General features: G+C 39.7%; 1 pseudogene; it reads right to left on the reverse strand.

Moving 5' to 3' along the window:
- Positions 1-15,225: 15,225 nt before the first annotated feature.
- The window catches only part of LOC136172987 (cyclin-Y-like protein 1 pseudogene), a 33,269-nt pseudogene continuing 24,081 nt past the window's right edge, over positions 15,226-24,413 (reverse strand).

The raw sequence follows: 24,413 nt of genomic DNA on the forward strand, positions 1-24,413 counted from the left end.
TAAAATGCCAATTATCACACATTCTTTTCACTCCCATTTTCATATTACTAGTTTTGCTTTTCTACTTGCTCACATAAATGAATACAAGCACATAGATGCAGAAAAACATAGTTTTGGTTGGTTGATTATCTTATCACCAGAATAGTAGCATAATATACACATTTCCTTTCAACTTGCTTTTGCTTTTATTCAGTTAATATCTCATAGATAACCCTATATATGAGTAGATATTCAAGTATGATTTTTCTACTTTAATACACGCACATAAACACATTTTACAGAAATGGGAATAATGCAAGCTGGTTTGATATTTTTTAGAATAGTATTTTTCTTCTTTTTTGTTTAGACATATGCTTCTTACCTTGACAATTAACCATATAGATCCTACTTTGATCTTTAAACAAATTCTGCCTCTGACTTTATTGACCCTCATCTTTTGGCAATGATGGATAGACTTAATATTTGAGCAATCATGAAAGATGCTTCATCACTTTACCCACTTCTTCACTGCCTGCATTTCCAAGTAAGACTAAATGCTAAATAATAATTAAATTACACAAGAAATGGAACCATCTCTCTCAGGTTTTAATATGACTGGCCTGTTATTTTTTCAGATTATATGGGTGCTTGATGAAAATCTCCAAGGTGAAACCTGAATGAGCTATTAAGACAACAAGAAGGTTTGATAGCTTAAGTCCCCATATGCTTCTCAAACTGCTTGACGTGGAGGCCATGGTCTGTGGTTTTCCCCCGAGGAACCTCATGCTTGTGAATTATACATAGGTTCAGCTCAGAGCAGTGAAAGGCTAACCTATGGGAATACCACCTTAAGAAAATGGTTTACCTCACAAAATGTTTTTATTGTGTTAAGTATTCTAAACATTTTTTCCCCCGAGCTTTCCTCTCCCATCTTCAATACGCTAAACCTAGGCGTCTGTAATTGTGAGGGCGCTGTGATATGCTGCTTAGGCGCTCCTTTGGAAAAGAAGACTTGCCACCCCAGCCGCTGAGAGTAGTGCCAGCAGTCAGCCTTTTTCGGTCAAGAGACCCCCCTGGCCCGTGGCCTCATCTCTGAGATTTAGACCCAGCCCCCTGGCCCTGACTCGGGACACCGTGTGCGCGCTCCGCGGGGTCGCTCGGTCCGAGTCTGTGAGCCCGGGACTGCCTTCTACCTTCTCTCACGTTTTCTACAGTTTCTTTCCTTTCCTTTCTCTTTTTTTTAATTGAAGTATGTTTGTTCCAAAATATTATGTGGCCAGTATATCACATAGTTAGTCATTAAAAGTTATACTCCATTTATAGTTATTATAAAATATTGACTACAGTGTTGTATAATAATCCTTGTAACTTATTTTACAGCTTTGGAAATTGCACTAGTTAGGGTTTTTATTTGCAAACAGCCAAAACAAACTCTAGCTGATCTGAGCAAAAAAGGCATTGATTAAAAAAATATTGAGTAGCTGTTAAAATTAACTGACAAGATTATGTGGGGTGAATGGTAAGGTGGTTTCTTTCTGATTATCTATAAGCTTAAATTAATTTATAAGGATCACAATATATATTTTAATGAAACTCATTCTAATGAATTGTACATAAAATGAGTTACCATGAGTTCCTGTTTATGACTGTCATTTCAAAATTTTTAATTACATGTATAATTTTATTGTTAAGGCATCATACAGTATGTCTTTAGTGTGTAGTTCAATTGATTTTTAACGATTTTTTAAATGAAGTATAATTAATCTAGATATACAGCAAACTGATTCAGTTATATATATATACTTATATATATATGTATATACATATGAAACTCCAATACTTAGGCCACCTGATACGAAGAGCTGACTCACTGGAAAAGACCCTGATGCTGGGAGGGATTGGGGGCAGGAGGAGAAGGGGACGACAGAGGACGAGAAGGTTAGGTGGCAGCACCGACTCTATGGACATGGGTTTGGGTGGACTCTGGGAGCTGGTGATGGACAGGGAGGCCTGGCGTGCTGCGGTTCATGGGGTCGCAGAGTCGGACACGATTGAGTGACTGAGCTGAACTGAACTGATACATGTCTATATTCTTTTTCAGATTTTTTTTCCATTGTAGGTTTTTGTAAGATATTGAATGTAACCACTTTGCTATACAATAGGTCCCCCCTGGTTATCTATTTTATACATTGTAGCGAGCACACGTTAATCCCAAACTCCTAATTTATCCCTCCCGCTACCAAAGGGGTAGCCCCCCGCTATATCCCCTTTGGCAACTGTATCTTTGCTTTCTGTGTTTGCGACTCTGTTTTGCAAATAAGTTCCTTTGTCTCATTTTCTTTAGATTCTACCTATAAGTGATATATGATATTTGTCTTTCTCTATCTGATTTACTTCACTTAACATGATAATGAAAATAGCATTATTTCAGTGTTTTTTATGGTTGAGTAATTTCCATTGTATATATATATGTATATACACACACACCATATCTTCTTTATCCATTATCTGTCAATGGACACTTGAATTGTTTTTATGTCTTGGCTTGGCTACTAAAAACAGTGTTTCTATGAACATTGAGGTGTATGTATGTTTTTGAATTATAGTTTTCTCTGAATATATTCCCACTAGTGGATTGCAGGATCCTATAGTAACTCTATTTTTAGTTTTTTAAGGAACCTCTATACTGTTTTCCATAGTGGGCGTACCAATTTACATTCCTACTAACAGTGTAGGAGGGTTTCTTTTTCTCTACACTCTCGCCAGCATTTATTATTTGCAGACTTTTTAATGATGGTCATTCTGACGAGTGTAAGGTGAGATACTTTGTATCTACAAAACTACAAACATTATAGTTTTGATTTTCATTTCTCTAATTATTAGTGATATTGAGCATCATTTGATGTGTCTGCTGACCATTTGTATGTTCTCTTTGGAGAAAGGTCTATTTAGGTCTTCTGCCCATTTTTGATTGGGTTATTTTTATATATATTAAAATATATGAGCTGTTTGTATATTTTTTATATTTGTATATTTTGGAAACTAATCCCTTGCCAGTAGTATTGTTTGGAAATATTTTTTCCCATTCTGTAGAATGTGTTTTCATTTTGTGCAAAAGCTTTTAAGTTTAATTATATCCCATTTGCTTACTTTTGTTTTTATTTTATTGCTCTGGAAAATGGATCAAGAAAGATATTTGCTGAAATTTACGTCAAAGAGTGCCCTGCCTATGCTTTCCTTTAGGAGTTTTATAATATCTGGTCATATTTAGGTCTTAATCTGTTTGACTTTATTTTTGTATGTGGTGTTAAAGATTGTTCTAATTTCATTCTTTTACATGTAGTTGTCCAGCTGGGCATCCAGTCCCATCACTTCATGGCAAATAGATGGGGAAATAGTGGAAACAGTGGCAGACTTTATTTTGGGGGGCTCCAAAATCACTGCAGATGGTGACTGCAGCCATGAAATTAAAAGATGCTTACTCTTTGAAGGAAAAGTTATGACCAACCTAGACAGCATATTAAAAAGCAGAGACATTAATTTGCCAACAAAGGTCTATCTCATCAAGGCTATGGTTTTTCCAGTAGTCATGCATGCATGTGAGAGTTGGACTATAAAAAAAACTGGGCACCAAAGAATTGATGCTTTTGAACTGTGGTGTTGGAGAAGACTCTTGAGAGTCCCTTGGACTGCAAGGAGATCCAGCCAGTCAATCCTAAAGGAACTCAGTCCTGAATATTCATTGGAAGGACTGATGCTGCAGCTGAAGCTCCAATACTTTGGCCACCTGATGTGAAGAACTAACTCATCAGAAAAGACCATGATGCTGGGAAAGACTGAAGGCAGGAGGAGAAGGGGACAATAGAGGATGAGATGGTTGGATGGCATCACTGATTCGATGGACATGAGTTTGAGCAAGCTCCTGGAGTTGATGATAGACAGTGAAGCCTGGCGTGCTGCAGTCCATGGGGTCACAAAAAGTCGGATACGACTGAGTGAGTGAACTGATTAGGTCATAGTTTTGTTTTGAAGTACTGAGCTTCTCGGTGGTTATTATGTTACCAAAATGTGAATAAATAGTTGAAAGAAGAAAAACAGGACATGTGTAGACTGATTATAAGTAAATGTGAATCAAGTATCATGTGTAATCCAATTTTGAGTATGTACAGTTTAAGAAAAAAAAGTTAAATCTAAACCAGCAAAAAGCTAGCTGTAGACTATACAAGCAACAGAGATTATGTGTCATCTATTAATAACTCAGTTTATTTTCTTTTGACAGCGATCAGGCAGTGCAGATTTTTTATAAAAAATCAGACCTCAAATTTTACCCAATGGCATCATCATCAGCTGTCTTTTGGATCAGAAAGCATGCTGGTTGTAACCACATTTAACACTTATTTAGTTTAGCACTGTTTCAACATTCATGCCATCATAGTTTCCTAGAGGTGAACTCAGCGTGGGTATTGAGAAGACCACTGCGCCATCAGGCACCTCTGAGCTGCATGTGATTCTCAAATGTTCCTGGCTGAGTATCACCCCACAGTGCGTGACGGACACGCTGAGCCCCTCCCCCTCGCCCGCCTGCCTAAGTCCTCTGTATCCTCCTGTCATCTTCATCTTGGACGTCACCTGGAAACCTTCCCCAGCCCCCCTACCATCCACCTCTGCTTCGACTGAATTTCTCTCTCTGTGCTCCAATGTTGACACTGTAGAAGCTAAAAGATTAATGTTCACAAGAGTTTTTCTTCATTAGACTATGAGCTCCAAGATGGGCAAAATACTATGCTTTATTTATTTTTGTATCTCCTCATTTGACGCTATATCAGATATCTATGTTTTCTTCATTTACATATGCATTTATTTATATGCAACCTATGAGTCAAGTTAAAAAAAAAAACACTTGTTTCTTATACAATTGCGGAACTATATTTTACAACTTAAAAGCTTTCATATTTATGTTTATTGGATAAATATTAAGTAGGTGCTGCAAATTATGTTTCAGCAGCTGACTGCCAAAACCACCTTAGTCAGAGACACACATGCCATAGCTATGGCTACTGTTTTATCCGACAGAAAAGCTGCCCGTTTTTCTGGAAAGGATCTCATTTTCCAATCAGACATAATGGACAGCTAAGGAAGTGCTGCACTTAAAAGAGAGCGTTGCTTCGTGGAGTTTATGTCAACCCACTGACCACACGTAAAGATTCACATGCATACTTCCTTCCTCTGTTGTCACTGAGCGGGCTTTTGCTTTATATTTCCAGATCTACACTTTAGAATTGCTTCAAGATATTTGTTTGCAACAAAATACACCCTTGGGCTATTTTAGCTAATAATCAATCAGTTGAAAACAGCCAAACTCCCAAGGGGAATAGCTATACCATGAAAAGCGACTGGTGTTGGAATTCACCTCTCTTCTGTGCTGGCACAGGGTATGAATGATGGCAGTGTAAGAAACCTATAAAGTTAGAACATTTTTAAAATGAAATTCTTGAGCCTCTTTCCCCTATTCTCTCAGTACATAACTTCTTTTTTTTTGCTAATTTTTGCTAATAAATATACTTTGGAAAGGTATATGGTGTGGTTAGTGGGAAAGGAATGAGATTTAAATTGAGACAGAAGAGACTTTAAATCTTGGCATAAGCTTCTATTCAGTCAAGTTAGTTAACTTTTCTGAGGCTCAGCTTCCCTGTCTGTAAAAATGGAGATAAAGATACATTGAAGATAATCATGAGTCTACAGAATAATGCACTTGATGCACTAGACATAGAATCCATGCCCAACAACAATTAGTTGCCTTTATTACTAGATACAGCAGGAAAAGACCAATTACCTAAATCTTTGCATTGAAACATGTTTACTTTATTGAATGGGCTTTGGCTTTAAGGCTGTTTGTACATCTCTTCTCACAATGACTATTTGTGAGGACTGATGAAGCTCTTGGTAGACCATGACTCAAATTGCAAAAATAGCCTTTGTGTAACATGAGGTGTTTTCTGATTTCCTCTGAGTAACAGCTGGTGCTCAAAACTGTTCTGATAGTAAGAAATTTGCTCATTTCGTATGGAAGGTTGCATAACCAGTTACAAACAAGGTGCTTTGGGAGTAATGACATTCTCCTTAATACCTTGAATGTACAGATTGTCAAGTGAAAGCAAACCTGTGCCTTTTGTTAAGAATTAGGCCCATCACAATATTGTGCACAGTGAGTGACTGTAGACTTAATCTACATGTTTTGTGGTGCTTTAGAAATGCACCTTTATTTCTGAGGTGAGTGGGGAAACTTCTGATCTGTGCTCCCTGTATGCGTGCTAGAGGCAGTCCTGGAAAGCAGACTGGTTGCCGGCGTGTGCTGGCTCAGGAGATGTATCTGTTTCTTTATGCAGATCTGTATCTCTTTCCCCAGGGCTAGAATTTCCAACACCAAATAAACCTTTAGGTTTTGTTCAGCTCTGATCTCATCACTTCAAATATGTAGGTTTTTTTTTTTTTTAAACTTTCTTCCTGATTCTGAATGGGGATTTAGTTAAATGCCTGTTTAAGAATTGATGAGTAATTTAAAGGATTTAGGAGAACATTCTGTGCTGTTATATGCAAATACACGCCATGCGTGGCTCCCTATGTCATTAACCTGGCAGCCATTTCATGCATGACTCCCCGTCTTATTAAGCTAGCAGTATGGAATATTTGATTTACTAAACTGGGATGAACTGCTTAGTGTGCTAATGTAGGAATATAACTTTTAAATTTCTTTGGAATAACTATCTTCGAAACAGATTCTTGAAGACGATAACATTATTTTGACAGCTGTGCTCAGCCTCTGAAAGTCTATTTTAGGAAAAGCTTCTTATAACTGTTGGAAATGTACCTGTGTGATTGGAATGAACCATACAATAATTGAAAATGAAAACCATCACAGCAATAAGAGCCCTTTGAGTTCTGTAGCGAGTGATTCGACAGCATAGGTAAATGAATTTGGTGGAAGCGTTTGCTTCTAGACAGGATGTTACACAGTGTATATGGTTGCCTGAGAGTCTGCCACGAGGCTCCCAGTTACCAGGATGCTCCGAAACTCTTTTTATAGCCATGGCCCCCCGGCTTTCCAGGCATTCGTTGCCATGGCAGCGTTCATCGGCCATGGGATTTACAGGAAAAAAAGGAAGGGGGAGGCTGCATGTTTGTGAGGTTGGTGCAGTGCCAAGTGTAGCAGGAATTGCAGATGCAGGATGCTGGCTTCTTCCTCTAGTGTCCATTTCAGCTGGCGCCTGATGTCACCCACATAATCACAATCCACTCTGTCATCATTCAGACCAGCTGCATGAAATGAGACAAAGGAAATTTAGCAGCAACGAAGGGAATGGTAATTTAGAAGGCTTTTAAATGATGTTTTCTATGTTCCTCAATCAACAATATTTTAAAGCCTTTAATTTTTTTCCCTACAATAGGATTTCCTTGCTGCTGGCTTGACGGGTGACATATTAGCACTAAGCTGGCCAAAAAAATGTCAGGGACTAGAAAGGAGGCCCAACAGATAAATGCAAACAGGAGTAGCAAGGAAATGTTGATAGTAATCTTCGTTTCCACTAGATTGCATTGCCTTTAAATTATATAGGTAAGTTTTCCTTCACTATTTGCCTAAGGTATAATTTTTGAACCTCAGATGTGTATGTTTATCAGATATGCCTTTGAATAAATGCTCCCAGATTCAGCATATGTTCATCGTTTCTTCAGTCGTGACACGTATTTGGGAGTTCACAGGCAAGAGGGGAAAAAAATGTTCATGGAGGAAGAAAACCAAGTGAGTGATCCAGGGGAGCTGGTGAGCTGTGGCATGTGCGGGGTCATGTGAGCCATGAACATGTAAGGCGACCAGTGAGAGTGCGGTGGCGGGGGGGACGTTAGGTGTGGGATTTGTCCAGGAGAGAGGAAGGATGCAATGTGTGTGTTTGCAGCAATGCTAGGGTTTGGGCAAGTACACCAGGGAACAGGGATGGACAAAGAGATCTCTTAAAACTGGAGTAAATCAATAGAAGAGGGTTAGAAACAGAGGAAGTGGCTATGAGAGGACCGTCCGTGTTTGGCTGAGTCTTTTCCTAGTTAAAAAATTTCCTCTTTATGAACTCTTCATCCAAAATTGTAAATGGGGCTTGCATATAAGGACAGATAATTACATGCCTGGAACAGAATAGTCCCAGACGTGGACTCACCGTTGTCTGGGAAACTGGTAAACCACAGCGCGTCGATTAGGCCCTAAGTTGTGTCCAACTGTTTGCGACCCCATGGAATATACCCTACCGGGCCTTCTGTCCGTGGGATTTCCCAGGCAAGAATACTGGAGTGGGTCGCCATTTCCTCCTCTAGGAAACCACAGAGGTGGCATTACAAATCAATGGGGAAAGGAAAAACTGTTTAATGATCAGTTTGAGGATGATTTGGTTATCTATATGGAAAAAAAAAAGATCCATGTGTCACATCATAAGAAAAAATAAGACTGCCTAAACACTGAATAGAGGAATCTAAATCTTTAAGCAAAATAAAGAAGTTTATTTTTATTCCTGTAAGGGAGGTAAGGGTTTTTTAAACAAGCTACGAAAGTACAAATTTTAAGGGAAAAATAAAAGGGTTTGACAAAAACAAAAAACAACATAAACACATTGAGAAGACAAATCTAGAAGAAGGTGTTTTCAATGCAATAATTGAGGATTGTTTTGCAGAATAAATAAAGTGCCCGTCTAGGTTAACAAGAAAAAGATTTTTTTAAAAAAACCCTCAGTAGGCAAAAACGACTAAGGATTGTGAACATGTCACTCACTGAGGAAGAACACTGAAAGCTAACAAACATATAAAAAGGATCAAAATATTTAGCAGAGCAATACAAAGGAAAACAAAAATGATAAAGCATGTATAAATCTCAGACCAGCAAACATTTAAAGCCTGATAAGGCCAAGTATTGGTGTAGATGTAGAGAGAACAATGCGGATGGGAGTTTAAACTTGTATCAGGACTTTGGGAATCCATCTGGCAAAGTTTAGAATGTGCCTCCTGTTGGACTGAGCAATTCTGTGTTTAGGTGTACACATGTGCTAACAAAATATTACGGCATTTATTACACTGGAAACAAATATATCATGGGATCTTATTGTGTGACACCATATGCCTATTAAAATGAGTGAAGTGTAACAGATAAAAATTTTAATAGATGAGGAAAAAATTTGAGTGGGAAAAGTAAGTTTCAGTGTCAGATATAAAATATGATATTTTTAATAACATAAATGTGCTATTATGTTAATATGTAGTGGGCTACTTGGGGATACCTGATCACGTGTGTGTGTGTGCGTGCTGAGTTGTTTTGGTCACGTCTGACTCCTTGTGACCCTACGGACTGTGGCCCACCAGGCTTCGCTGTCCACGGGGTTCTCCAGGCAAGAATACTGGAGTGGGTCGCCATGCCCTCCTCCAGGGGACCTTCCCGACCCAAGGATCAAACCCACGTGTCTCTTATGTCTCCTGCCTTGGCGGCTGGGTTCTTTACCACTAGCACCACCTGGAAAGCCCTACCTGGCCATATAGTAAAGTGATAAAAACACGAATAGAAAGAAGGCGCTTCTGATAAAGGAGCAATGCTGACTTGAAATGCTGGCTGAGGGAAGAGCACTCTGTCTCTTCTGAGGTGGTGTTTCCTCCCACCCCCAAATCAGACCTGAATCTGGTTAAGTCTTGAGTCTCAATAACAAATTTATAGGAAATGCAGAGAAGAGGGGAACATTTCAAACCTACCAGTGGTTGTAATCAGTGAAATCCAAGCTGTGAAAATGCTCACTGGACATTTCATGTTGTTTTAAGTGTGGTGGCTCAGTGGGTAAAGAGCCTGCCTGCAGCGCAGGAGACCCTGGAGACCTGGGTTCGACTCCTGGGTCGGGAAGATCCCCTGGAGTGGGGCACACAACCCGCTCCAGTGTTCCTGCCTGGAGAATCCCATGGGCAGTGGAGCCGGGCGGGCATCAGTGCGTAGGTCGCAAAGAGTCGGACACGACCGCAGTACCTGAGCACAGCAGAGCACCTCACCTTGGAAATATAATGTGTTTAGAACTATACAGCAAGCAAAGAGAAACGTGGGGAGGACATAGGGCCATTCCAGTTCTAATTTCACTACCAATGAGAAGTAAGGAGCAACCAGGTCTGACACATCTCTAGAGGGATCGCAACAAGCTCATTCATTCATTTGCTCATTTAACAAATATACAGAGGCACCATCATAGTCACATACAATACTCTTAGGCACTGGAGATGTTGGGAAACTAAATAGAAGAATATTCTTGTCCTCATGGAGTTTGTACTCTTTGGAGGGAAAAAAATGGACAGAAGTCAAATAAACATGCAAATAAATGATATGTCACTGGTAATCAGTAATAGAAAAATAAAACAGACAGTGGGTCTCAAGGGGAGGGCTATTATTCTATATTGTGTCAGGAAGGCCTCACTAATAAGACGTTATTCAAAGAGAGAGCTCTGAAGTCAGCATAAACATACCAATAGCTGGGGGAGTGAGCCTTTTAGGCAGAAGAGACAGCACGTTCAAAGGATGTGAAGCGACAGAGAATAGCCGGGGTGATTGGGAAAGAGTGCGGAGGTCAAGTGATGCTGGAGCGACAGGGGATGTGAAGAAGAGGCGAGGAGCCCAGGTCACCTGGGCCCTGCAGGCCTAAGAAAACCGTTGCACTTTACTCTGAATGAGGTGGTGGTCTGGCGGAGCTCTTCAGGACGGGTATAGACACTCTGACTTAAATTTATAAGGATGACTTTTCCTGTGTTGAGATTAGATGTTAAAGCAAAAGTATATGTGAGAAATCCAGTTAGCAATCAGTCAATTACCACAATTTAGTTAGGTACCATTTCACTTCAGTCTCACATGTTCATAACCACTGTTCCTTCTCCCCAGATCTGCAGCTCCTATAGTCTTCTCACTTATTTTATTGAACTGAACCACATTCTTCTCTTTCATTCCCATGCAAAATCATTCAGACATGGGACTCTCCCTTCAAAGTATATTCAGAATGCAATATTTTTTAATTGCTGTGGTTGTGGTGAAATATACATAAAATATACACAATATAAAAATGTACCCACTTCATTTTAACCATTTCTAAGTGCATTTTCTGTGGCATTAAGTATTTACATGTAAAATCGTCACCAGCATTCATCTCCAATAGATTTTCATCCTCCACAGCAGAAACTCTGAACCCATTAACACTAACCCCTCATTTCCTCTTTCTCCGAAAACCCTAGCAACCACTATTCTACTTTCTGTCTCTATGAGTTTTACTACTCTAGGTACCTAATGTAAGTGAATCATAAAAAGTGTCCTTTGTGACTGGCTAATAGAAATTAGCATCATGTCCTCAAGGTTTACCTATGTTATGGCAGGTGTCAGAGTTTCTTTCCTTTTAGAGGTTGAATAATATGTCATTGCATGTATATGCCTCATTTTGTTATATATTCATCCATCAACGGACACTTATGTTGTCTCCACCTTTTGGTTATTCTGAGCAACGTTGCTATGAACATATCTGTTTGAGACTCTTCTTTCAGTTGTTTTGGGTTTATACCAAGGAATGGAATTTTTGATCATATAGTAATACTGGGTATTCCAGCTTAAGCACAAAGATCAAACTTGTCCTTCCTCCACCTATTTATTCTATTCCAGCCCTCAGACTCCCTGCTGAAAATTTGATGCTTTTGAAGTGTGATGTTAGAGAAGACTCTTGAGAGTCCCTTGGACTGCAAGGAGATCCAACCAGTCCATCCTAAAGATCAGTCCTGGGTGTTCACTGGAAGGACTGATGTCAAAGCTGAGGCTCCAATACTTTGGCCACCTCATGCGAAGAGCTGACTCATTTGAAAAGACCCTGATGCTGGGAAAGACTGAGGGCACGAGGAGAAGCGGACGACAGAGGATGAGATGGTTGGATGACATCATGGATTCGATGGACAGGGGTTTGAGCAAACTCAGGGAGATAGTGCAGGAGAGGGAAGCCTGGCGTGCTGCAGTCCATGGGGGTGCAGAGAGCGGGACACGGCTGAGGGGCTGAGCTTGCACATGTAGTTGGGGTAGAGAGGGTGTCAGCCGGACCTGGAGGAGGTGAGATCACAGAGAGCTGAGTGAGGGCAAGAGAGAGAAGGACAAGAAGGCAAGAGCAAGTCATAAAGGACTTACTGTGTATTCTCCACTGTATATTATTTTATGCTACAGTGTATTATCACAACAGCAGCGAATCTGTGAAAAATGATTCTGGTTGCTACATGCACTTTGGATTTAAGCAGAAGTATTTTGATGAAGGTGGGTACAGTACTCCAGGGAAAGATGATTGGAGTCTTACCCAGGATAGTAACTGAAATGGAAAAAAGAAATAGATCCCACTCCAATTATCCTCCCCCAAGAGGGAGGGTCCCCAGTAGATTGCTCTCTTTCAAGTTCCTAGAATTTCATGTTTCTGCCTGCCTTAGACAGGCTCCCATTCCAAAATATTTTCCCTTCTTTTATTTATTTATTTTTTTCTGGTCATTTCTCAGATCAAGTTTGGCATCATCAATCATAGTATTCCGTGGAACAAGGCACCTTTATTCCTGGCCAGTTGCACTCATCACAATTACAATTAATTATCTAATAATATCTTTTTCTCTTTACTATACTGTGAGATCATTCAGAGGAGGGATCAGATAATTCTTGTCACTTCTCAGGTCCCAAACTTAAAGTATAATCAAATTTCTTCTTTGTATTTCTTAATACCTATATAGTGACTGTAAAGGGGGGGAATGATGATAGTTCCACTTATGGTTCTAAGTAATATCAAAATTTAAAAATGTTTTAAAAGCCAGATGATTTATACTGCACTCATTTAGTAAGTTGATGGTAGCTCTATATCAGAGCTTCAGCAAATATTTAGTTGCCGAATAAAAGATGCAGATTATCTCATATTTTATGAAAATGTAAAGAATCTCAACACAAAGATCTCATGTTATATTGTTTACAAATCCGACGCAAATAGAAAAGCTAGCAATTAAAAATTTTGTTTTTTCTTTCAAGTAAAACATGGTCAATACATTGAAATGTTGCTTTATCTTTTAATTTCAAACTTGTGATAAAATTTTATATTCCTTCAATTAGTAACATTATCTAAGTGATTTGACTACATTCTGTGTTTTAATAAAGTTTATTATATATAAATTATAATGTAAATTATACATACTGTGTCATATTTGATTTCTTCAACCTCAATATTGAAAATGGTGAAAACATCTAATCACTTTTGTCAAAATAAATTCACAATGTCTTTACCATTCTGCCTTGTAGAGTTAACTAGAAACATTCATTAATCTAGCACTTTATGATTTTAATTTCTAGATGGAATCATGAGCATTTCTGAGCTCTCTATATTCAAACCACAGAAGTAAGCCCTTTTCAGGGGTCCCTGGGGTCAAATAATTTAGACCTAATATTTAGCTAAGTTAACCATTGTGCTATCTGGGTAACTCATTTAAAAGAATCCATTCTGACATTACATTATCAATTTTAAGATTTTGCTTATAATACAAACCATTTTATTTGGACTAATAGTATTAATATGACAACTCTCAGAGAGTTCAGTTCAGTTCAGTCACTCAATCATGTCCTAGATTTTGTGACCCCATGGACTGCAGCATTCCAGGCATCCCTATCTGTAACCAACTCCTAGAGTTTACCCAGACTCATCTCTATTGAGTTGGTGATACCATCCTCGCAGTCTAAGGGACTCTCAAGAGTCTTCTCCAACACCACAGTTCAAAAGCATCAATTCTTCGGTGCTCAGCTTCCCTTATAGTCCAACTTTCACATCCATATATGACTACTCGAAAAATCATAACCTTGACAAGACAGACCTTTGTTGGCAAAGTGATGTCTCTGCTTTTTAAAATGCTATCTAGGTGTGTCATAGCTTTTCTTTCAAGGAGCAAGCATCGTTTAATTTCATGGTTGTGGTCACCATCCGCAGTGATTTTGTAGCCCACAAAAATAGTCTCTCACTGTTTCCACTGTTTCCCCATCTATCTGCCATGAAGTGATGGGACCGGATGCCATGATCTTAGTTTTTTGAATGTTGAGTTGTCTTTTTTTTTTTTTAATTAAAATAGTTTATTAGCTTTTCTTTTAATATAAACATGAGGAAGAAAAACCACACAAGTTGGAGCATTCTTTTCAAAATAAAACTGCAATCGATACTTGAATCTCCAAGCTCCATAAACAATATTTTTTGAGGTGGTAGACTGTAATATTTTATATCCATTATTTATCATTTATGTCTCTGTCCTTTAAAAATGATGGAACCTGTGGCACTCAATATAATGTGAAGCCTTGCTATAAAGAGAGAAAATATTTCTGGCCCAGAAATGCTTTGTTTACAGGCAAAATTCCTAGGATTATGTTTGGGAAGGTAGGAGAAAGATTTTACATAGTTGAGAACACTTTTTTTTTTTTATTGTTTCAAGTTTAGGTGACATCATTCCCAATTTCCTAAGAGACTGATTACTAGACCTTCCTGTCTTTCAATGGGCTTCCTGGTGGCTAAGTGGTACGCTGTGTTTTAAAAGCCTGAGGTAAGCGTTCCTAAGATTTATCTTTCCTCAAGTAACAACTTGAAGTGACACACCTACAGCCAGGTTAACATGCAGAACAGAAAAGCTGTTTCATGTCGCTTACTTTCCTGTCACCACTACTAGGGTCCAGTTCCTTTCAGTTTATTACTGAGAACTAATGCTATTGTTCGCAATTCCTTTACCAAACCTAGAAAAAAGAAACTTCCGTGCTCAAGCAGATCAACAGCCCAGCCAGGCAAGGGACTATTTTAAAAAGAGGAGGCCAGGTCTATAAAGATCCAAGATATCCTCCTGAAGTCTTTGTGCAATTTGAAGCTGTGATACTTGTAGAAATATAAATGCTACAAACTTACAAAACACCACCCAGAGTTCACTTGAATTTCCTCCAAACTCATTCAGCTCTGCAAATCTTAAACATCAAGCTCCCAATTTCAATCCTTTGCCTCAGCCTATTGTTTGCCATCTTCAAGAGGGACTGAAACAAAAAATTCAAATTAAAAGCTCAACATCTAAGATCCACAAAACTAAATGAGTTTAGAAGAAATTCAAGCAACCCCCCAAGCGATATCTTGCGTCCGCAACATTCATACTTCTGCGGCCGTGTCCTGGTGTATTAAAGCTTAAAATTGCACCAAGACTTCTGGGACACCCTCTATTTCACTATCTGCTTATTCCTGGACTAACAGGTTGGCTGGAATTATGAAAATATCCTTTAATACAAGTATTTAACAAAGAGGAAAATCATCAGAAAATGAGAAGCACCATTAGAGTTAACAAGAAACGCAGCACAGATCCAACAGAAGTAGGTAACAGCATGCTTTCTCTGCTTATGATCCCAAACATGCTAACATGCTAATAAGCAGTGCTTGCAAAAAACTGAATGACAGGTGTTATTCAGCAGCTTTTTGGTTTGAACTGATTGCCAAAAATGACTAGCAGCTTCAATGAAATAGGGAGGAAGAATCCTTCAAAACCTAACAATGCTACAACAGGCTGTTCCTAAGTGGCTTTATGAGTTGTTAGGAGTCCCATGTTTGAATGGTAATACTGCATTGATTCTAAAGGAATATGCAGCAATATGGGTGAGAAAAATAGGAAAAAGTAAAAGTTATGTAGTGTCTTTAAAGTCTAAAAATTTAAACTATTAAAAAAACCTCACATAGTTCACAGTTATCGGCCTACACAGTAAGCAAATATCTGTGGGTGGGTTGGGAGCTTTTAGCTTTGGAGTGGTTTTTGTAACTCTGTTTACATTAAAAAGGACAGAAGAGTGCGTTGCCTTGACAAGGTCCAGTTTTTTCCTATGACCATAACCTTTGCTGTCTGCAAGTCTCTTGAATTTAGTGTCTTTCTTCTAGGTGAAAATACTAAGTTTGCTGGTTTCTGAGCAGGAGAGGTGGTATTTCTCCAGTCCTTGTTACGAGGGGTTCATGATGCTCCAACACCTCACCTCTCTCTGTTCATGAGAGGATGGCATTGGAGCGCTGAGTACCAATGAAATTATCAGCGCTGAAAGCCCTTCTCACAGCAACTCTGCCCAAGTCTTTGTATTCGTCTTCACCCAGTCTGGAGATGGCCTCTAGGCTCTGTGCTCTTTCTTTGCTAAGAGGAGCAATTAGAAAACTCAGGTTGTCACCTGCTAAGGAGCAAAGGTCAAAGTAGAATTTGGCATAAACACTGGCGGGAACATGAATATTAAACTGAAGGAGCTCCAGAAAGTGCCTTTGCATCTCATTCCAAAGTCACTATTGCACATTCAGCAGTCAGCTGGGCGGCACTGAAAAGAGCATGAACAAATCTGTAAATGAATTTGTGTTCAGGATCATGCTTAAAGTACTCCTCCGGAACCCCTTCTCGTGTGAGTGGATGTGATCTCTCATCAAAAATGTCCAAGGACCTGTTGGCGTCTCTGTTCTTTATGTGGTAATATATTGCTGAGATCACACGTTTTATTGTGGTTCTAAGATTAGGCTGGCTGACTGTGCTGTCATCTAGAAATATGGTTGGGCATGAGCTATACTTTTTAGCAAGCTGCCCTGGAGATACATGGTTTAAATGGTTGCTCTTCCTCTTTTCTCGCACGTCCGTTTGAGATTTGCTCAGGAAAATTGTGCCTGCCCTTGGGTGGTCAGAAGGGTTTGCTTCCAAAGCTAAGTCTTCGGGCCCCTCCCGGTCGCTGATGTGCTGCAGGTGGTGGCCTTCACCCGCTCCGAAATCCAACTCGGTGGGTCCACGGCAGCCGGCGCCTCGTAGACCTCCGACTCCTAGTCTGGCTCCGCCGGCCCGCGCGCCGGCCCAACCTGGGGCTGGCGCTGGGGCACACGCAACAGCTCAGCGTGTTCCCCACGGGGCGCCTCCGCTCCCCGCCGCCGTCGCCTCCGCTCGGCCCGGACTCCGCCAAGCTCAGAGGCCGCCCCCTCCCCCAGGAACGGCGCGGCGGCACCGGCAGACCCGGGCAACGCCGGGGCTGCGCCGCAGATGTAGCCGCGGCCTCGCCTGCCTCGCTCCTGTCCGCCCCGCCGCCGGCCGGCCGCACCCCGCGGCCTCGCCGCCGCCGCCTCCCCGGAGTCAGCTAGTCTGTGAATGCTGAGCTTTAAGCCAACTTTTCCACTCTCCTCTTTCACTTTCATCAAGAGGCTCTTTAGTTCCTCTTCACTTTCTGCCATAAGGATGGTGTCATCTGCATATCTGAGGTTATTGATATTTCTCCCAGCAATCCTGATTCCAGCTTGTGCTTCATCCAGCCCAGCGTTTCTCATGATGTACTCTGCATATAAGTTAAATAAGCAGGGTGACAATATACAGCCTTGACGTGCTCCTTTTCCTATTTGGAACCAGTCTGTTTCATGTCCAATTCTAACTCTTGCTTCCTGATCTGCATACAGATTTCTCAAGAGACAGGTCATTAGTTTCTTTTATCTTTATGTACAGGACGCCTTGAGTTTTTTGTGTGTGTGTGTGAATTGATTGTGTGAAAACAGTAGACACTATTGTAAGAATTGAACTGACGTTCATTGCTGCAGTTCTAATTCAGATCATTATATTACTTCATTACTTAGTTCACTCTCTTCTTTCTGGAAAGTAGTTTGAAGAAACACAAAATCAGATACACTCGCACTAACAAAGAAATATTTAAGATTTTGAGTTGCTCAAAAAGTTTATTTATTTATTTTTTTTCCTTTAACATGCGTCTAGTAGCACTTAGCTGCCTTTAACTTCATTCAAAATAATTTTGCTAGATTGTATTGTGACAGCTGTCACATCAGCATGCATTAGAAAAACATTAGAATTGGTGATTTTTTTGTGTAGCAATTTGAATATTGATAGTGGAAGAAAAAAGGCCACATTTCTGGCATTTTTTGCTTTATTATTTCAAGAAAGGTAAAAACACAGCTGAAACACAGAAGTTTTATGGAATGTATGGAGAAGGTGCTATGACCAAAAACAATTCATGGAGTGGTCGAAGTGATTTGCAAAGTTTCATGCTGGAGATTTCTCACTGGACATTGCTCCATGGATAGATCAGTTGAACTTGATAGCAATCAAACTGAGACATTAATTGAGAACAATCAACATTATACCATGCTGGAGATAGCTGACATACTCAATATATCCAAATCAAACAATGAAAATCATTTGCACAATTGTGGTTATGTTAATCATCGCTTTGATGTTTGAGTTCCACATAAATTACACACACAAAAAAATTCTTCTTGACAGTATCTCTGCATGTGATTCTCTGTTTTAACCTAACAAAAATGTTCCATTTTGAAAGCAATTGCTATTGGTGATGAAAAGCAGATATTGTACAGTAATGTGAAATGGAAGAGACTGTAGGGCAATTGCAATAAACCACCACCAGCCAAACCAAAGACCGATCATTGCCCAAAGAAGGAGTCCTCTACTATGAGCTCCAGCCTGAAAACTAAGCAATTAATTCCAACACGTTCTGCTCCCAGTTAGACCAAGAGAAAGCAGCACTTGATGAAAAATGTTAGGAACAAACCAACAGAAAATGTGAACCTTCCATCAGGACAACAGAAGACCGCACGTTTCTTTGACGGCCAGGCAAGAACTGTCACCGCTTGGCTGAGAAGTTCTGATTCATCCACCACGCTCACCAGACAGCACACCTTTGGATTTCCATTTATTTTGGTCCTTTTACAAAATTCTCTTAATGGGAAAAATTCAGTTCCCTGTACGACTGTAAAAGACACCTGGAATAGTACTTTGCTCAAAAAGATAAAAAAAGTTTTGGGAAGATGGAATTATGAAGTTGCCTGAAAAATGGAAAAATGTAGTGAAACAAAACAGTGAATATGTTGTTCAATAAAGTTCTTGGTGAAAATGAAAAATACATCTTTTATTTGTACTTAACAAGCCGAAGGAACTTTTGGATCAATCCAATATTAAAAAGCTTTAGGTGGAGAAAGGCAATAAGAAAGACTAGAAAATAAGAATACCCTCAGTTTTGTTCAGAGAGAGCATTCATGGAAACGTGAATTACTGAATCAGTTATGGAATCAGTCCTTAATGGGTTCTTGTAACAAAGCCCTTGTTGAGGTTATTTCCCACTAATTCTTTGAAGTCATGACTTGCTGTGGTCAGCCCTTATTGGCTATGGTGATATTTATGGTACTATTATAACATCAAAGAAATTACATTAATCTCAGTTAAAATATGTAATTGAATGTGTGTATGATAATTGGGCTGCCCTGACCAATTGAAGAATGGTTGGTAAAGAATCCTGCAATGCAGGAGACCCTGGTTTGATTCCTGAGTTGGGAAGATCCTTTGGAGAAGGGATAGGCTACACACTCGAGTCTTCTTGAGCTTCCCTTGTGGCTCAGCTGGTAAAGAACCCACCTGCAGTGCAGGAGACCTGGGTTCGACCCCTGGGTTGGGAAAATCCCCTGGAGAAGGGAATGGTTACCCACTCCAGTATTCTGGCCTGGAGAATTCCATGGCTGTATAGTCCACGGGGTTGCAAACAGTTGGACATGACTGAGTGACTTTCACTCAAATTTACCACTCTCATAAATAGGTTTCCCAGGTGGTACTAGTGGTAAAGACTTGCCAGTGCAGGAGACATAGAGAAGTGGATTTGACCCCTGGGTTGGGAAGATTCCCCTGGAGGAGGGCATGGCAACCCACTCCAGTATTCTTGCCTGGAGAATTCCATGGACAGAAGAGCCTGGCGGGCTATGGTCCACAGGGTCACAAAGAGTCGGGCGCAACTGAATTGACTTAGCTCACAGACACAGACACACACACACAGTTGTTGAGTACTGTGTTCTATGAATCCGTCATTCATTTATTCATCCCAGTTTCTTCCTTTTCACTGTCTTGAACAAAGTAACTAAGAATATCTTTTAACTTTAAAGTGCAATTTCTCTAGAATATGTACTCGAGAGTTATAGATGATGGAAATAATGAGTTACAGATTATATGTCAATTGAACTTTGTTTACTGGTAAGAAATTATTTTCTAAAGTTTTATCAGTTTATATCTTCAGCACTGAGTCTCCAAATTCTTGTCAACATTGAATATTGTCAGAATTATTTTCTGTTTTCAATTGAATGCATGTGGATGTGGCTTACCAATGAGCCCAGACATCCTTCAGAAGATTTATTAACTGTATTTATTCTTTGTAAATTTCTATTCTTGACTTAAGCAGGCAGCCCCTAGGAGGAGTCCTGGTCATCCATGCCTTGTGGTTTCATTCCCTCGTGTAATTTCCTCACTTTGGGTGAGGGCTAGACCTAGTGATTCATTCTGATTCATGTTCTGTAACAAACAGAACATGGCAAAAAATTTTGGAATGTTAATTCTGATATTAGCTTCCAAGGAGACTGTGGCTTCCCTCCTGATCGCTCTCCCATTCCTTCACTCACTCACTGTCAGCAATGCCAGGGACCTTCTTGTGAGTGAACCCATGGGGGGCCCTCGTGTAAAACAACCAAAGAAGGTCCCTAGCCAATAGCAGTGAGGAACTGAGGCCCTCAGTCCAACAGATGCCAAGAACTAAATCCTGCCAACAACCCAAAGCACACGCGTGATCTAGAAAGTGGCTCCTTCCCCAGGAGTGCCGTCAGACGACCCTGCTGCACCTCCTGACACCTGCTGCTCTGCGGGTGATGCTGGGTCAGACAGAGCTAAAGCAGCCTTTATAGCTGCGGAGTTTCAAGGCGGTATTCATCATGCAGCAGACAGATCATTAGCACAGTGACTTCTGAGACTGCTGGTTCCTTGTGGCTGCATAGGATAACTTTCTGTATTCTGAATATAGTCACTGTCAGTTCTATGTGTTACACTGAGTTTCTCCAAAATTGTAGCACTTTTTAATGTTATGACTTTTGAAGAATGACTCTGATTTTTATCAGTTATATGTATATATATATGGTATAAATATTACACATATATAACATGCATATTATATTATCATGTTATACACATTATATATGATTATAATATATTAAATATAATATCCATGAAAGTACACATATCTTTTATCTTTTTAAATAATAAGAAATTCTTTCTTAACCTGATGTCATACAGATCCTCTTCTATACCATTTTCTAAAAAGCTGTGTAGATTTTCCTTCAATGTCTTTAATCCACTCAAGGTTGCTTTTCATGTATTATGTGAGTTACAAACCATTTTAATTGTTTTTCCATTTGGGAAACTGCCATCTCAGCAGTTTATTAAATAAGTCATCTTTATTTGTTGTCTAGGTCATCTTTCTCCGCTAATCTGCAATTCCAGATTTATTCTTTTTCATGCATTCATAGGTTTGCTGTGGGTTTACTCCATTAGTTTACTTTCCTCTTTCTGTGTCAATACCACAGAGTTTAATTTTAATAACTTTACAGTCAGTTTTGATATCTGTTGGGGTGACTGCCCAATATAATTAAGAGGTTTTTCATTAAATCGACCTCTTTGCTTAACCATTTAAAATCCAAAGCAATTTGCTAACTTGTGTATTAATTTAATCTTATCTTTACCTGTCAAGTTGCATTTGTTTTGCTATGAACAGGAACCATTTACATTACTATGGACAGCAAATACCTGACACCCAACAGGTCTGCATATATTAAATCTCTACAGAGAAGTAAACCATCTAAACATAATCAAACACGGACACCATCATGGAATTAGATAATCACAAAGGACTGACTGCCCATGCCAAGCATCTCATTGAATAGACACCTAGTAGCCTCTTTTGCTTAAAAATTCACCACAATTCTTTGTTACAGTCCCCTCCCCAAACCTTGTCATCATAAATAATTTCTCTCCCAAGATTATTAATCACAGAATGAATTGTCCCATGTGGGTTGTGGTTATTATTTATACAGGTGCAGTAAGAATAATAAACCATGTGGACCTCCTTGAGATACTTTGCAAGTGTGGAAGGACACAGTAGTAAGTGGCCAATAAGACGTAGAAATCACCTCTGGAAATTTTCATAAGGAATCTCAGGTTGCACTTTAAAACTTTCTATTTTGGGTATCGCAAATCCTCCCCAAACTTCTCCACTGAATTTTACCTGCTACATACAGAAACTTGGGGCAATTTCCCTTGTACTAAGGTTCCCCGAATTTGCTAAGTCTCCCAACTTGACAGGAGTTGTCCTTCCTTACTGCCCGTAAGACTAGAAACCCGTTAGTCGGCTACCTGGCCAGGACTCCTTGGAGGTCAGACTTATCATAACTGCCTGAACGGCAGTCAGTCTGAGCTCCGCTACTGAAGGTAAGGTCTTGTTTATATAATCAGCTTGTGCAATGTGCTAATTCAGCGGGCTTCCCAGGGGGCCCTATTGGTAATAACCCACCTTCCAACGCATGAGATGCAAGAGATGCGGGCTCGATCCCTGGGGCAGGAAGACCCCCTGGAGGAGGCATGGCAACCCACTCCAGCATTCTTGCCTGGAGAGTCCCACGGACAGAGCAGCCTGCCTGGCATCAGGGTTGCAGAGTCAGACAGGCTGGAGCGGCGGCATGCAGACACGCCTGGTAATGTAAAGGAGGACAGATTATACTTGAGCTTCTGCCAACGACTCTTGCCATGGAAAGGAAGGATTCCTACTACGAGTTTCTGAACTCTGTCTACTGAGAAGCAAGCATCATTTTAAAATGTTTTGTCTCAATTTGCAAAGCAATCTATTTAATTGAGTTAGAGACAACTTAAAAGGAGAAAAGATTTCTTCATACAGTGTTTTCTTTAAAAAGCACTAAAATGGCATCAACAGTATTCTGAACAAAAACCATGACAAAAGTTTTCTAATCAGTTCAGTGGATGCTACTCAATTAATTCTTATCTGCTGGATTTAGGTCAGTAGACTGGATTTCATGAAGCCTTTTACCTTTGGACTAAAAATTGTGCTTTTAATACTGACTCAGTCCAGTGGAATGGACTGAAAGTTACCTACGCAAAATCAGTTCAGTAACATGTACCAAGTGTCTATTCTTTGTCAATTGTTTAGAGTATCTTGAACAATCCTTTTCAAGAGCTTCTGATACTTTTCTTGTTGAAAACATAAAACCCAAGTCTATAACTTGCAGCAGAACCCTCAGGCACAAATTTAAGAATATCAAAAATTATCTGTAGATGATACACATTTAATGATGGTGGTTCATTTATAAATGAAAATAGTAATAGAATGGAGGAGAGTAATATTCTCTGATTGAGTGTAATAAATTTCTATTTTGTAAAGATAGTCTTTCCCTTCAGGGTAAAAATGTAATGTTTAGAAAGAACATTGAGCAAGCTCCTGGGCTTTCTTATAAAACATTCAGATTTAACCTAAGGAAGACTGAGTGTCTCTCCTGGTTTAATAACTCTTTTCAGGTAGCTCTTCCATTGTGGATCTAATTAAGACATAAGATCCAAATATATATTCGATCTTGGGAAAGCAAATAAAGTTATCACAGGATATATGAGCATTTGACTAAAATAGATAGGATCATGAGTGCCTGAAAAACAGCACTAAATTATCAATTTAATGGATGTGACAGTACAGCATTTAAAAATACACATAGAAGGAGAGAATACTATTGTAAGGAATCTTAACTTTTTCATCAAGAAAAACTGCTTCTTGTTAATTCTCAAGGGTATGGTAAAGATAATATAAAACACAGACAAAGCTTCTTATGAGACACAATCTCTGTCCTCCATGCAGACTACATAGAAGGGAAAGAATGACTTCTCATATTTTAGCTAAGGGTTGTGAATCTTCTCTACAAAAGGCAAAATAGTAAATATTTTAGGATTTCTGGGCCATAGAGTCTGCTGCAACTACTCAACTCTGTTGTTGTAGCATGAAAACAGCCATAGGCAGTAGGTAAATGAATGGCTCGGCTGTGTTCTAATGAAAGTTTATCTACAAAAACAGGTAACAGGCCAGATTACTGCCCATGGACCATCATTCACTGCCCCTTGTTTTAGGTGAAGGCTTTACCTGGTGGCTCAGCAGGTAAAGAATCTGCCTGCAATGCGGGAGACCTGGGTTTGATCCCTGGGCTGGGAAGATCCCCTGGAGGAGGGCATGGCAACCCACTCCAGTATCCTGGCCTGGAGAATTCCAAGTACTGTATTGTCCATGGGGTCGCAAAGAGCTGGACATGACTGAGCAACTTTCACTTTCACTTAACTAGAAAACCAAGTAGGTGAGCTCATAAAAACAGAGTGTGAATTATAATACATTTCATAGCCTGGGGTTTTCAGAATCATGCACTATAAATCAAGGCAAATAAACTCATGTCTCAGCGATATAAACCTCCTGTTGTTTTTTAATGGCTAAGCCA

Source organism: Muntiacus reevesi, chromosome 8 (genome assembly GCF_963930625.1).
Source record: "Muntiacus reevesi chromosome 8, mMunRee1.1, whole genome shotgun sequence".
Lineage (NCBI taxonomy): Eukaryota > Metazoa > Chordata > Mammalia > Artiodactyla > Cervidae > Muntiacus > Muntiacus reevesi.